Genomic DNA, 16,084 nt, shown 5'->3' on the forward strand with positions numbered 1-16,084 from the left:
TATGAATAATCTAAATCGCTAACATGAAAAAGAATGATGTTTACAGATTTTCTAATCAATAATCTCCTGTTACAGTTCGTGGAAACAGCACACTGCAAATGCATATCACCTTAATTTAGAAATCCTGACACATTTCCAAGGTGAGATGTTTTAAATTTCTGCTACCACACACAGTCCATTGGGTGACATTTCTCTAATTTGCACTAAGTATAATCTTTTTTGTTCAAATTTGGGTTATCATAAAACTAAGGGGCTTATTGCCCAGCTAAATAAATTGTCTTACTGCTGCCAGATTCAATTCAAATTTGGGATACATCCGGATATTTTTTATGCATTTTTACAACTGACACCACCAGGGACCTGCATCCCGGGTAACTTCCGGCTAGAATCCGAGTTCAGCTGGTCAGTTTTCAAAGCCAGATAGTGCCTGTCTGTAAGAGTCTCCATCCTAGTACACCATGCCTTAAGAAAATTATCCTCAGCTACTCCAACATATGTTTTCTTGCTGAAAAATAAGTGTACCTGGGAGAAGCGAAATTTTACATTTTAATTTAAAATGAATACAGCATTCTATAAAGACCAGTAAAATAGCTGGAATTAAGGATTACAAGTATGGGCTACTAATTTTCACAGCTATACTTGTTGGAAGCTTTTTACAACAACGTCTTAACTTGGAGAAACAACTTTACTGATAGATCTGAGACAATAATATACGTGTGTGTGTGTGTGTGTGTGAGAGAGAGAGAGAGAGAGAGAGAGAGTAGTGTGAATGCAAAGGGATTCATACCAAGTTAATGACCTGAATCATATTGTTATTCTAAAGTGCAGCAGACCCACTGAATCAATGGAATTTATATGTGTTGAGAATTAATCCAATAAGTGTGCCAAACTGGAACTAACAATAGGATTCAGGCCAATGCATTATAAATCAATCAAACTTGGTTTCTCGTTGTCTGGTGTGTTTATCTATTTCTGAAGCTAATACCATATGGAATTCCATAGTTATATTATGAACTTGCTCCTTGGCCACTGATTCTGCCATGACTTCTAAGTTACTTCTTATAGTCTGTGCATTTCCTGAAGTGAACATTTAACAGCTCCCAGTTGAGCCACAGATCCACTGGAGCTCTGACTTACTGTAGATATCTGAACAATTTACTTCTTTTCTTCTTTTCTTGTCTGCCTCATAGAAGAAATCATCAGCTAGTTTCTGAAAAAGAAGTCACAGTAGCATTCACTTATGACACAATAATGGAGTATGCACCCTTGTTTATTCTGGTACTTGTTTTCTGGCAGCATTTTATTTTTTTGCCTATACAGCATGGTTGTTGGTACTAGACAGCGCTTTATATATAAAATGTAACAACAACAACAACAACAACAACAACAATAATAATAGACATATAGGAAACATGATATTGTACAAATGGTGAACTGCCATGGAAATCCAAAAGACAATCAATAAAAGTATAGTGTCTAGATCAAGAGAAGTAATACTCTATTCTGCTTTGGTCAGGCCCCACCTGGAATAATGTGTCCAGTTCTGGGCACCACAATTCAAAAAGGATATTGAGAAACTGGAGCGTGTCCAAAGGAGCGCGACTAAAATGGCAAAGGGTCTGGAAACCATGTCCTATGAGGAATGACTGAGGGAGCTGGGGATGTTTAGCCTGGAGAAGAGAAGGTGATATGATAGTCCTGTTTAAATATTGGAAGGGAGGTCATATTGATGATGGAGCCAGCTTTTTTTCTGCTGCTCCAGAGAACAGGACCTGGAACAATAGATGCAAGCTACAGGGAAAGAGATTTCACCTCAACATTAGGTGGGATTTCCTGACAGTAAGGGCTGTTCGACAGTGGAACATACTCCCTTGGAGTGTGGTGGACTCTTCTTCCTTAGAGGTCTTTAAACAGAGGCTGGATTGCCATCTGTCATGGATGCTTTGATTGAGAGTTCCTGAATGGCAGAGGGGTTGGACTGGATGGCCCTTGTGGTCTCTTCCAACTCTACGATTCTATGATCAAAATATCTTACTTAAGCAGAACAGTATTGTAATGTCACAACTCACACCCATGATGGAGGAGAAGGATGCAGCAGATTACCACGAAGCTGCAGCTTCTGATGGTGGCACTGTCTCTGAACCTGAGGAGATGGAGGTGGAGGCTGGGGCTGGGGCTGGGGCAGTTGAGGACTCTTCCCCCCAGCAGGAGATAGCAGAAGCTGAAGACTCTGAAGATGACTCACTCTCATCCTTTGCTGAACAACGAAGAGAGAAACACTGAGACCATGAACTGTTAAATCTGAGACACTAATTAATTAGGCTCTAGGTGATGTTGAGATGTGTTGTGTGTGTTGTGTGCCTTCAGCGGCTCTCAGTGTGCCTTCAGTGTTTTGTGTGCCTTCAGTGCCTTGACACTGGCTTGTGTTTTACTATGGTTGTTGTTTGCTGTTCTTTTGAGCCTTCAAGTTATATCCAACCTATGGTGACCCTAAGGTGAACCTATCATGGGGTTTTCTTGGCAAGATTTGTTCGGAGTATGCTTGCCATTGCCTTCTCCCGAAGCTGAGAATGTGTGACTTGCCCAAGATCATCCAGTAGGTTTCATGGCCCAGCAAGAATTGTTGAGATAGCTGGCCCTAAATCTTGTAGCAGCTTCTCCACCTTTTTGTTGTTCTCAACCATCTTGTCTGGGTGACTGACAGAACTCTTGACCTTGTGCTTCTTTGACTTTGGACTGATTGTGCTTTAATGACTTTGCTTATCCATTGCTGGCTCTAGTATCTGGATTTCTGACTTGTTAAGAACTCTTGGACCAGCTGACAACCACCCTCACATTTCTCCCTTCATCCCACTTTGATACTCCATGACAGATTTAGACCAGACTGACTACCCGACAGCTCTTACACACACAGTCATCTGCTTCATGGGTACTTTCTGGCTCATGATATGAACAGTAACTAGTAGACAAAATATAAATCATTGGGTCTGTAAATACAACATGAATTGTGAAACCACCTCAATTAGAATCTGATCAGACATAATGACAATCAACTCTTGTGATAAGGAAAATAAATATTCTGAAACTGGCTCAGATCTCTAAGATAAAAGCTGTTATGATATTGCTTCTATTATTTCTACTGTTGTAACATTTTAGATGACTTTATTCACAAATAAAACAACAACAAAAGATTAAATATAAGATCCTGACCACACATGATTAATCACCAGCATTTTAAACTCATCTTCTTTCCACAGTCTAGGAAAGACTTTTCTGTTTCAACAGGCATTTGACAACTCGCTTAAACAATGTGCTGGATCTTGCTAATTATTGTGCTGGTGTGTGTATGTTTTCAATGGTGTATGTTTTAATCTGTTTTTTATCATTTAATCTCTTTTTAACTTTTATATTTTGTGAGTACAACAACTATGTTTTTGATTTGTTATAAACCACTTTGAGTCTCAGACTGCGAAAAAGTTGGGGTAGAAATAAATTACATTGGTGATGATTTTACAACCAGTGTTGTGGAGTCACAGTTTCTTAACCACTTTTTGAAGGAAGGTGTCTCCCTGTACCAGATCAGCACTTGCTGTGGGAGCAAGAGATTATCAGAGATAACAGGCAAGTCATATCTGTATGTAAGAATACACACATGCAACACTAGTGTGTAGAGAGGCAGCAAGGACAATATGAGCCCATGAAATCCAACATCAGTCTGCAATAAATTAATTAATTTCTGGTGCCCAGAAGATCCACTCATTGTTTTTGTTTGGTTTTTGTCATGTTTTTGTTTTGTTTTTTTAAACTGTACAGTCGGCCCTTCTTATACACAGATTTTTTTATACATGGATTCAAGCATCCACAGTTTGAAAATGTTCAAAAAAGTATAAATTTCAGATATCAAACCTTGATTTTCCATTTTTTATAAGGGACACCATTTTGCTATGTCATTATATTTAATGGGACTTGAGCATCCACGGATTTTGTTATCCATGGGAGATCTTGGAACCAAACCCCAGCGTATAACAAGGGTCCACTATATATCAGATTAGCCCAGGGCAGGGTATTTTTTCTTTCCTATTGTGCACTAACTTTTGGGGGGGAGGCTACTAGTTTGGAGAAACCATCTTGTGGGGTTAATTCAGATTACATTATACCTGGCAACTGCACTTGGGAAATTTAGGAAACCTATTACCATCACCAATAATAATAATAATAATAATAATAATAATAATTTATTTGTATCCCACCTCTTCCTGTATTGGATTGAGGCAGGTAACAACAAACAAAAGAACAATGAAAATACAATACAATACAACAAGTGAAAAGTAAAAACATAACAAGACATATCAAATCCTAGTTCCCTATCTCCCTCCCACCCTAAAGCATTATCATATACCATTATCATCATCATTGTATTTGAACAGCCTTTGTGAAAAGGTTTTAAATGAATATTTTTAATATAATTGTTTGTTTAATTGCTTAGCATTTATTTATTTATTTATTTATTAAAATATCTATATGTCACTATCTATCAAAAGATCTCAGTGTAGAGTGTTGTAGAGATGTGTTGTGTGTGTTGTGTGCCTTCAGTGACTTAAACAGTATAAACAGTATAAAAATAAACAGTAAACTGTATAAACAGTATAAAACAGTATAAAACTAAATAATGTTGGAGATTATCAGACAAGGGGAAACTCGGAAGAAAAAGGCACATTCTTGGCAAAGTCGCATGATCATGTTGAAGATTTTCAGATGCCATCGCACTTATCCAAGACTTAACCCATGAAGATCCAGGAATGCTCCACCAACAAACAATTCACAGGACTTCCCCGTGAATGGGTTGTTCCTGGAGTGTTCCTGGTTCTTCATGGGTTAAGTCCTGGATAAGTGCAATGTGTCTCAAAATCTTCAGCACAATCATGCTACTTTGCTGGGAATATGCGTTTTACCCCTAGCCTTCCCCCCCCATCTGATAATCTCAGTTGAAAGGTTGAAAACATTTTAAACAATATAATAAGTTAAAAGGCAAATTAAAATTGGTTAAAATAGTTTTAAATGATTTAAAACTATGTACATGTGAAGGTTTGTGCAAAACCAATTAGCCCACCAAAGCATAAGTGAACAGCCACATTTTTCACATGATGTAAAAATGACAACAACATTGATACCAATCGGTCTCCAAGGAGGGTATTCTGCAACTGAGGTGCCAATGTAAAGAAGGCTCTCTCTTGTGTCACATTGCCGTACAGGAAGGCCCCTCGAGCAGATCTTGGTTCTCAGACAGGAATATATATTGATAGGCATTCCTTCAAGTATCAAGGGTTCAAGTCATGTATGGCTTCAAATGTCATTACTTGTGTATTAACCATTGTTTTAATTGTATTTTGCTTTAACTCATATTGTGAGCTGCCTTAAGTCCCATACTGGCAGAAGGCAGGATATAAATTAAATTAATAAATAAAAAGTCACTTCTATTTATTTTTTTAAAGTGCACTGTTTGACACAGTTAGGGGCCTCCTGTAACCTATTTAAAAGGTTAATTGCCATTTCTCAAGCCTCCCAAGAAAGACAGGTCATTTTTAGGCCAGAGGAACAGAACAAAGGCAGACCAAGGCATCTGGAAGGGTTGAAGCCTGGGGGAAAAACAGCTAGTGGATTGCTTGTCCACTTTGCCCACCCCTGTTGTAAAAATATTTCCATGGAACTTATTTCTTATCTGGTACTGAAGCATTAAGTTGAAAGCAAGAAAAAAAATCTTATAGAGATATACTATTAGTAACAGAGAAATACGTAGGCTTGAAAGAATTACCAAACCAGCTGTCTACTTCTTTCACATTTTTTTTCAAACAAAAAATCAATAGTTTACTTTTTTTAAATAAAAAGATCATAATTTGAAAGGGATGGTGTATGTGAAGAAATTTGGAAATCACAATTTCTGTCTTAAGACAAGTTAATCCTCTGCACCTGTTTCCCTGGATCATTTTCAAATTTGTTTTAGCCGTTCATTAAGCCTGGAAGATTTGTTGGAGTAGGGACACAGAGATGGCTTGCCTGAGTTCTGATCCCAAGACTTTCAAAGGTTTACATTCCACAAAGTTATATGAATGATTGGTGAACAGCCAAAAACGAGAGAGAACATTTATTTTATATTGTTTTTTTCTATCCATATTTCTTAAGACCATGATGACCAGAACAACCCTTATTTGTCCCTTTCCATTAGTTATTCCTCTGTCAACTTACCTAGTCTTCAGACATTTGTTATATATTATCTCAATGGCCTGTACAAATCCCATCACAAATATACTGAAACCAGCTGTCATCTTCCTTGTAAAAACAAAAAGGGGAAGCTGTGATATGCAAGTTTTAAAAGTTTGTTGCTGTACACAACATGTTTTTTTAAACTAATGCCAGGTTTTGTCATATCATTACATTAAATTTCAGCCTTTGGGAATTTTGTACTTTTAAAGTGTAGTAAATCGTTCTGTATGAGGCTGTGCATACCGGGAGAAAAAGCCAGCCTGGGGGTAGAGTCCGGGAATGGCGTTCATATGACACACACCCTGGCTCTAGGTTCAGGTTGGCATGATGCCACACACTGCATCACATGGCACATGGCATCATGGTGTTCCTCTGGCAGTGCCAAAGAAGTGTGGTAAAGTCGCAGCCCTGGGGTTATTGCATCCTTTCCAGGGCACAAAAAGCTGCTTTTTGTGGCTCTTTTTTGCACCCTGGAAAAACCAGATTGGGGCTGCCGCATGAGTTTGCGGCAGCCCCGATCCAGCACAGCTGAAGGCAGTTGCAGGCTGCCCCTTAGGGGTGGTCTGCACAGCCTCTATTTTTCTAGAATAAAAGCCATTCAATTAAATAAATTGGATTATGGAAAATATGATTTATTCCAAAATAAAACCATTAGTCATACACAATATGTACTTTAGAATATGCTTACTTACTAATATAATTGATATATATATAAACACATTGGCTTACATCCACTTGCTAGTGCCAACAAAGTTGGACTGATTACATCAAATACTGAATGGTAAATCAGCACTTACATAAATGCATGGATTCAATGGGTGTCCTCTATTAGGGAGTAGTAGTTGAATTTATATCATAGGTCCAAAATACACTGCAGAAATAATTCAGCTTCAGATCACTTCTGACTCAGTTCTAGGGAATCCTGTGAATTGTAGTTTATTGTAGCACCAAAGCTCTTTGACAGAGAAAGCTAAATATCTCAAAAAATTACAGTTCCTAGAATTCCTTAACATTGAGCCAATAATCTCCTGTTACAGTTTGTGGAAACAGCATACTGCAAATGCATATCACCTTAATTTAAAACTCCTGACATATTTCCAAGGTGAAATGTTTTAAATTTCTGCTACCACACAAAGGTCATTGGGTGACATTTTTCTAATTTGCACTAATAAGTATAATCTTTTTTGTTCAAATTTGGGTTATCAAAGATCTATGATAAGCCAGGGAAGTTAAAGTGGTCTCAAATTGGAATATTTCTGCAGTGTGTCTTGCACCTAATTTCAATGAAGTATACTTCACTCAGCGCATGTAGGACTGGTGATAAATGCCAACATGGGCGCAGAGTGGGAGCACTATGGTATTGTGTGTGTGTGTACTCATCCTTATACATGTGGGTTAAACATTGGCATTATTAACTATAATATCGAAGGAAGCAGTTCAACCACACTGTATCTTATATTTTGTACTTCACTATTCTAGCTTACTGTAGCGTTTCCCCCTGTACTGGCTATATTAATGCCCTAATGGTTTCAATGATTTTTCTATAATAACCTTCACCATATTTTTAGTGTATGTGGTGGCTGCTGCATTTGGCACATTTATCATCTTTATTATCCTTCCCTCAAACTTACTAGCTGCTATCCTGCTATACACAGTTAGGTTATTTAAATCCCAAGGGGATTTTAGCAGCCTCAGTACAGTCAAGATGGCAACACTGTCTCTTTCTACAGTCTACTTTATTTTATTTTGAAAGTCATTGCAGGTTGCACATCTCAGAAATTCCTTCATTGACTGATCTTGAAAAAGTAGGAAACAAGGCAGAATGGGCTGTGTCCTTTAATATCCCTTATCTCTTCAGTCATGGTTACTGTAAAATTAACTTGGAAAAGGTACGCTTAACTATATAGGGAATGCAGCTATCCCTCATAAGTTCAGTTGTAATATAACTTAGGGATGGAACAGATGTGCAGGAAGGAACAGCTAGAAGCTGCTCCAAGCCCGAATGCCCCTCAGCCACAGTTAATACTCATTATGGTCCTGAGGGCACCCTCTGCCACACTCCCAAACAGGAGCATAAAAGAGCTGCACCTTTTGAGATTGGTTCTAGACTGTCTAAAGTGGCCCCAGCACAGCCGCAGGGCAGCTTCCGGGTGCTCTGGGGATGTGGAACATCTAAACACCACACCCTCAGAGAACCTGGAAACTGCCCCCCTCTGTGCATCTGTTTTGAGCCTATGTTAAGAGTTATTGCAAGAAATCATTGTCCTCATGGGTTATTCTGTTCTAGGTTTCAAAGGAACATTACTGAACTGATGAGGGCAGCCAAACCACTCTTTGAAGTTGTGGCAAAGCTTTTTTGGGTTATGCAAAGAGCCGTCATGGGTAATTGGAGGAAGGAAATGGGAGAAAAAAGAAGCAGGTAAAAGGGTCTATTTCCTTTTGACCTGTCACTTTTCATGCAAACTGTTGACAGAGTGTTGTGGGGACTAACATTCTCCTCTCTTCACACATTGAATCAACACAGTGAATAATGCTTCAGTGCCACTAGCTGTAAATCAAGAGTTTAGAGAAGAGACTCTTTTTAGAATCTGACTCCCAGGATCTGCATGTTACCTGGAGATTAAGGGAGTTACAGTGCAAAAACTAACATGTTCAAGTTCTGTTTCAATGTATGGACTACTGTCACATTGAATATTGGTACAAATGACGATGCAGTTTAAGATAGTTTCAAACATTATTTCATCAGCCCCACAAATTGTGACATAATATAGTATATAATCAATGTGGCAACAGGGAATAAATTAACATGCTTTGTTAATGCAGTGTTAACAGAAGATTAAGGTCAGAATGTTGAACTTTAATCCAAATTAAAGAGTTCACACTTACAATAGAAAAGAGTCCTGTTATTACGATGAATTGTACTATGTCATAGGGAGTGTCAGAATTTCTAAGAGCTGATGAGTTCTCCAAATTTCATCCATTCTCCCCTATTAAATGGTGCTGTGGCCTTTTGTCAGACTATCTCAGGCTGTGTTAACATAAGCTAAAGAGGCTCAATTTAGATACAGAGGGAATTATTCAGACCCAATAAACCTATGTACAAAGTGCAGTTGAAGAAGCCACTATGCAGCACTGTCAGATTTATGAAAGATGAGTACATTATAAGATATACTTTGATAAGATGTCAATTTTTGATAGGATATCAAGGATTAAAACATAAATATTTTATGAACACAAAATATGTATTTTTAAATAATCAAAGTGCTTCTGAGTTTATTCACTTTTTAAAAAAATATTCATTTATTTTTGGGAGACAATGGGATCAAATTGTCTAAATTCATCATTGCTTGCAAAAAAAATTAACATTGATATTCAGATAATGTGAATTCTAGTCTCTGAAATGTTATTTCATAATAACATCTTAGACTTTAAGGTTTCACAAGACGCATATTCTAACCTTGATGTTTCAGACATTCTACAGACACAGGGATTCTATTGTAAATGCACAAGAGTTAATTGTATTGTATGTATCATGCTTCTTATTCATGATCCTAACTGGGGAATCACAGATACAAAAGTATACCAAGTACATATTTTACCTTCATTGTTATGCATAAGTTATGGCTGCTCACATTTAGCCCTACTAAATACTTTGAATACCATCATTCATTTGTGGGGCTTGGAGTTCTGTCCTGAGACCCCTGTTGTTTGAAATATTTATAAATGACTTGCATGATGGAGCCACAAGCAAGCTTATCAAATGTGCATATTTGGTGAACTTGCCTTCATTGGAGATCTTTAAACAGAGGTTGGGTGGCCACCTCTTTAGCTGTGTATTCATTACCTGGAATTCCTAGGAAGTATGGACTAGGATATTCTCAACTCTATATTCTATACAGCAAAGGTGTTTGCTTGTCAGGAGCCCAGTAATAGACCACACTAAATTGGCTACCTATTAGCTTCCGGGCGCAATACAAGGTGTTGGTTATCACCTATAAAGCCCTACATGGCCCGGGCCAGAGTTACTTAAAGGAACACCTCTCCCTGTATAATCCGCCCGGCACTCTCAGAACCTCCGGGAAAAATCTGTTGGAAGTACATCCAACCAGACTGGTCTCAACTTCCCAAAGAACCTTTACCTCAGTGGCTCCTAAACGATGGAACAACCTCCCAGAAGAGATCCGTCTTATTATCTCCTTGGAGGGTTTCAAGAAGGCAGTTAAGACGGATCTCTTCCAGTAAGCCTATCCACCCAATCTTCTGTAATGACATCATTCACTATTCTATCTACGATCAGAACATTTTATCTTATAAATGTTGACTGCACTGTTTTTAACTGTTTTAATGTTTGAAATTATATGTTTTATTCTTGTATTTTATTGTTACTGTTGAGTTGTAATCCTGCCTCGATCCACCTGGGAGAGGCGGGAAAATACAAATAAATTTCATTATTATTATTTATTAATTAAGGGAACAGCTGCTGGGAAAAGGCAGAGGGAGAAGACATTTTGCCATTCTTCCTGGACAAGAGGCAGAAGTGGAGGACATGTCTTGGAAAAGGAGGGCATCTGGGAGTATCAGCCATCTGTGGAATCAGGCAGGTTTATGGACCAGACCCCTCCTTTCTCTCTCTCTCTCTCGTGTGTGTGTGTTGGTTTTACTGAATTTGCCAAGGTAAGTCTCATCCTGCCTCCCTCTGACACAGCTTTTGGGGCAAAGGGGACCCCCCTCCCTGGGGCATGTGGGGGGCATCTGTGGAAATGACAGTTTTGAACATGCTCAAAAAAGGTATTTCTACGCTGACAATGGGGATTTGTCTCCTTTTGATAACCAAATTCAAATCTGACCCTAAGTAATGTGCCTTTAACCCCTTGTTGTGCTTTTATGTGTGATAACCATTAGCAAATGGGCTTGTTTTTCTGGGATGGCACCACTTTAACCATTTGTGGGATGGACGCACATAGGTCTGCATGTGGAAAAGTCCTATGTTATCCCACCTCTTCTCAAATTGGTATCCTCTGGATGTTTTGTCTCTCATTAGCCTCAACCAGCATATGGTGAGGGATGCTTAGAGTTGATATGTTCATGCTAAAGCCCAACTATCCATGTGCATACACACACATACCTATGCACACAAGAGATACATTTAAGTGGAATTGATCTCACTTTGGTATCTAGGATTTCAGCAGGAGTTGCTGGTAATTTGGGCGGCAAAAGATTTGGCCTCTCCAAGATTATGTGGAATTACATTCCATACATATTTCCTGATAGGATGATCTGCCTTTTTGAAAACTACAAGCTTGCTCTGATTACACATAATGTTTTTATATTCTCCAGACTGGATTCAGATAGTGACAATACCAGCCAGACAAAAATATTTAATTGCAGTGAGGTTTCTTTGGGGATTTGTATTTATGGAGTCTGAATGTCTGTGGCATTTCTCTCTTTTGGCAGGATGTGGAAGTTTTAAACCTACCATCACCTGATCATCAGCAACCCAAAATAACACTCTCTGACCTCCTAAAATCAGTGGGGCTGGCTGTCTGCCCTTCTCCTGTTGTTCTAATAGAGACAGGGTAAGCACATTGGGTCAAGAGACACAAAATCTCTTAGTCAAAACAAGCGTCTGGGCATTTCTCCAGGCTGGACTTTGCCTATCTAGAAGCAATGCTGTTCAGAAGAGACTGAAGGGACAGAAGGTGGTAGTGTGGGACGCACTGTTCATACTTTGCAAAATAAATGTCATTAAACATTTTTCTTTAAAAATCACCAAAATTGGGTTTGGGGTACACATGGCAAAAGTAATAATAATTAATAATTTGTTTTATTTATATACCGCTATTCCAAAGATCATAGCGGTGAACAGCAAGTAAGCTAATTAGCAAGTAAGCTAATTTGCCCCCAACAGTCTGGGTACTCATTTTAGCGACCTCGGAAAGTAGACTGCACACTGTCAAAAACTGTGTGACAGATGAATTTCTGCTGGCTGCACTAAGTTCTGCTTCAAATTTTGTATAGCAGACAGTATCATCTGCCAAATAATAAAGAATAATTAAGCTGGGTTGTATCCAAAGGTGCTCTTCTGTTCATGGCTGGAAGGAGCCAACCTGATCCAGTGACTTCACATTCTCCCCTCCTCTCTAGTGTCAACTGTACAGACAACTCACATGCTGTTGTAGAATGTTCTTCACTTCATCTTATCTGGACAGAGCTCGGGTTCATTAATTTTCATTCAGTCTATTACCATAGCCAGCCACTGACTGAGTATTTCCACTGCCCCACTTGAACCTGACCAAAAAACCAAAGACTGAACTGTGTAGAGTGAGCCCTTGGCAATTTGGTTCCAAGACCCGCTGTGGATACCAAACGCCATGGATGGTCAAGACAGTAAAATTGTGCCCCTTATATAAAATTGCAAAATCAAGGTTTGCTTTTTGGATTTAAAAGAATATATATTTCAAGCTATGGAATGTTGAATCTATGGATTCAAAAGCCATGGATACAGAGGGCCAACTGTACACTCAGCACCCTGGTGGAATTTGTTTTTGAAAGCACAGGAAACTGAAGAGGAAAGGAAGAACTTATATAAAGTGTCCCCTCCCTTTCTATAACAGGTACCAGGAATACTCTTTCAGTGTCAGAATTTCTAAGAGCTGATGAGTTCTCCAATGGGGTCCCATTCATGCTATACAATTATAGTGCTAATATTCTACTTTAACCACCATGGAATCCTGGGGTTGGTAGTTCAATAAGGCACTGAAGCTCTCTGGCAGGGAATTCTAAATACCCCCCTCCCAACTGCCAATCATAGGTTTCCATAGGATGAAATCATGACAATACTGTTTTAAGTGTGTAGTGTGAATGGGCTCTGGAACTACAAACTATGAATATAAAGGAAGGAAAATAAAACTGATGTGTTTTTTCATACTCAAAGGAAGAACTCATAGAACAGATAATTGATTGTTGTGGATGTGTGTCTTCAAGTTGTTTTCGAGTTATGGCTACCCTAAGGCGAACCTTCATGGGGTTTTCTTCGCAAGTTTCTTTAGAGGAGGTTTGCCATTGCCTTCCCCTGAGGCTGAGAGAGTGTGACTTATCCAAGGTCATCCAGTGGGTTTACACAGCCAAGCCAGATTTCAAACACTGGTCTCCAGAGTCATAATTCAATGCTCAAACCACCATACCACACTGAAAATAAAAAATTAAAAAAAATTTTTTTTAAAAGAAGTGTTGATGCCTCTCCCCAATTAGAAATTCAAACTTCCCAGATACTATTTATTCTACACCTATCGTCCAGAATACTAATCCATTTTCCATATGGGACTAGACCTTCCACTTCCCCCTCACACCACAGCACCACTGCTAAAGGTCATGTAATGCTTCACAATGGTATTTGATGTGACAGGTACAGCTGCAATTATAAAAACTGAAGGTCCTTCTTGAATCAATTGAAGTGTCTTTCTATTGATGTAGATCACTGCTGGGATACAAGGAGTTATAGGGCTCATGCAACTGACAAATAGCTCAAGACAGAGGCATTAACACACTGAAGCTAAACAGTAAACACCTTTAGGGAAAGTACAAAATGCCAGAACTACAGCTTGTTGGCAGATCAGTACAACTGGTATTCTTTCAGCATTTTGCTCTTCTAGGAAATAATAATTTGTGGTTACACTGGCTTACATTGTACATTTGGCATTAAAATCACTGGATAATTTGCTTCTAGTTTCCAGGGGGAGTGGAATAATCTGAAAAACAGATTGTTGTAATATCACCTGAATGCCATTTCTCATATGGTATGTAAACAATACTTTCCTCAAACCAATTTAGACAACTAGGTAAGTTGCAGACATAAAAAGTCAGACACGAGTAATGTATTTATTGTCATCCTTGATTTGCAACAAGAAAGAAAGAAGGCCCCTCTCCCCATTTCTTCTGATAAAATAAGCAAAATGCCACAGGTACTACAAACAGTTGAATTACTGTTTATGAAAGGTGGTGATGGTGGAGGGATTTCTGCTTGACCCCACTATATTAATGCTTTAAGGTGCACTAATGTTATCTGTATAGAATGGCAGAATTAGGTTATCTGGAGATTTAGAGTGCAGTGCCATTAGGATAATGATGGCAAGCAGTTCAGTCTCCCCTTTTTGTCAGATCCAGGTGAGACAGTGAAAATGCTTGATCTATGTATAGCTATGGTAATGAGGGGGACAAGCAAAGACAATTGGCAACACCCAATAGAAAGGATGCAGAGAAGTGACAAAGTCTTGGGGTGTTAAAAACGATTTTATTCTTGCAGTTAGCACAATCCGTTTCAGCCAAGTAATATTTAATGGAGAGCTAGCATGTTATAGTGGCTTGGGTGTTGGACTACGGCTGGAGATCAGGATTCAATTCCCCACAGGGCCATGAAAACCCACTGTATGACCTTGGGTGAGTCATACACTCTCACCCCAAGAAGACCCTGTGATAGGCTCATCTTCAGGTCGTCATAAATTGGAGACTACGTGAAGGAACACAACAGCAACAAAATGTTTAATGACCTCCTTCAGGGGCTGTTAAAAGATAAAAGAAAGGAAGGGGGCAATAAATAAACAACAAAATAGCAGACAACCTACAATTTGCAATATCAATTTTGTGTACATATATCTTGCATCAAGATCCATGTAAAATGTTTCAGTTTTAAAAATGTCTTTTAATCCAAATAAACTTAAATGAGTACAAAATTGTCAGCAAGGATCCCAGAATGTTTTCAAAGCTTATGCCTGGCAAATGTTTGAGAAATAGAGGCAGAATATTTGCTGTTCCATTTTTTTTCGAGATGTACCAAGGACATCCTTATCGTAGCAATTCTACCGCAGAGCGGAAAGTTAAGGGACATGTGAAAACCAATCTATTTCCTTCTTTCTTTCTTTTAGCAGGGTCCTCTCATTCTGGGAAAAAAGGTTTCTCAAGCACCCAAAGCACAGATCTCTGATCATGTTTCAGAAAATTGTCAACCAAAGGGGAACCTGATCTTCTGTACCAAATATTAATAAAATTGGGTGCTTTGATTGTGAGTTCTTGCATGGCACAGGATTGGACTGGATGGCCCTTGTGGTCCCTTCAAACTCTATGATTCTATGAAAATGCTAACCTATATAGATTTTTATGACTCTAGAGGTTTCTTTAAAAAATAAGAGCTTTTCCTGACATCCATGTGAGTGCCACAAAATGTGCCAATATTTTCTGATATTACTCTGAAATTGAGTTTTGCCATCATAATTCAAACTGCAATTCTGAGATTAATTTTTCTTTCCTTTTTTTCTTTAAAAAAAAGATCAAAGTGTGTTATCTGTGCAACCTTGTAGAAACTGTTGTTAATGACAGACTCGGGATAACCTCTGTCTTCTCTGTTTGAAAGGCCATCGCCCATGTAGACACTGTTCTTATTGTATGTCTGCATTCAAGATAACTGAGTTTGTGAATCATAATATAAAAACATATACCCTAAAATAATTTTCAACTTGTGGTGCTCCATATGGGTTTATATGTGATTTATGCCATCAGGTTTCCCTGCAACAAAATAAAGATAGGAAAAACATCTAGAGCCTTAAAAATCCATATAGAATAATATCTTATCAATATCAATACCATGAAGGACATTAAATATTACTTGGCCAAATCATGTTGAGCTAATTGCAAAAATAAAAGGATTATTTTGTATTTTATTGTATTTCTTTTATTGTTGTTAGCCGCCCAGATTCCCTGTGATTGGGCGGGATGCAAATCTATCTATCTATCTATCTATCTATCTATCTATCTATCTATCTATCTATCT

The sequence above is a fragment of the Sceloporus undulatus genome, chromosome 3, assembly GCF_019175285.1.
Source record: "Sceloporus undulatus isolate JIND9_A2432 ecotype Alabama chromosome 3, SceUnd_v1.1, whole genome shotgun sequence".
NCBI lineage: Eukaryota > Metazoa > Chordata > Lepidosauria > Squamata > Phrynosomatidae > Sceloporus > Sceloporus undulatus.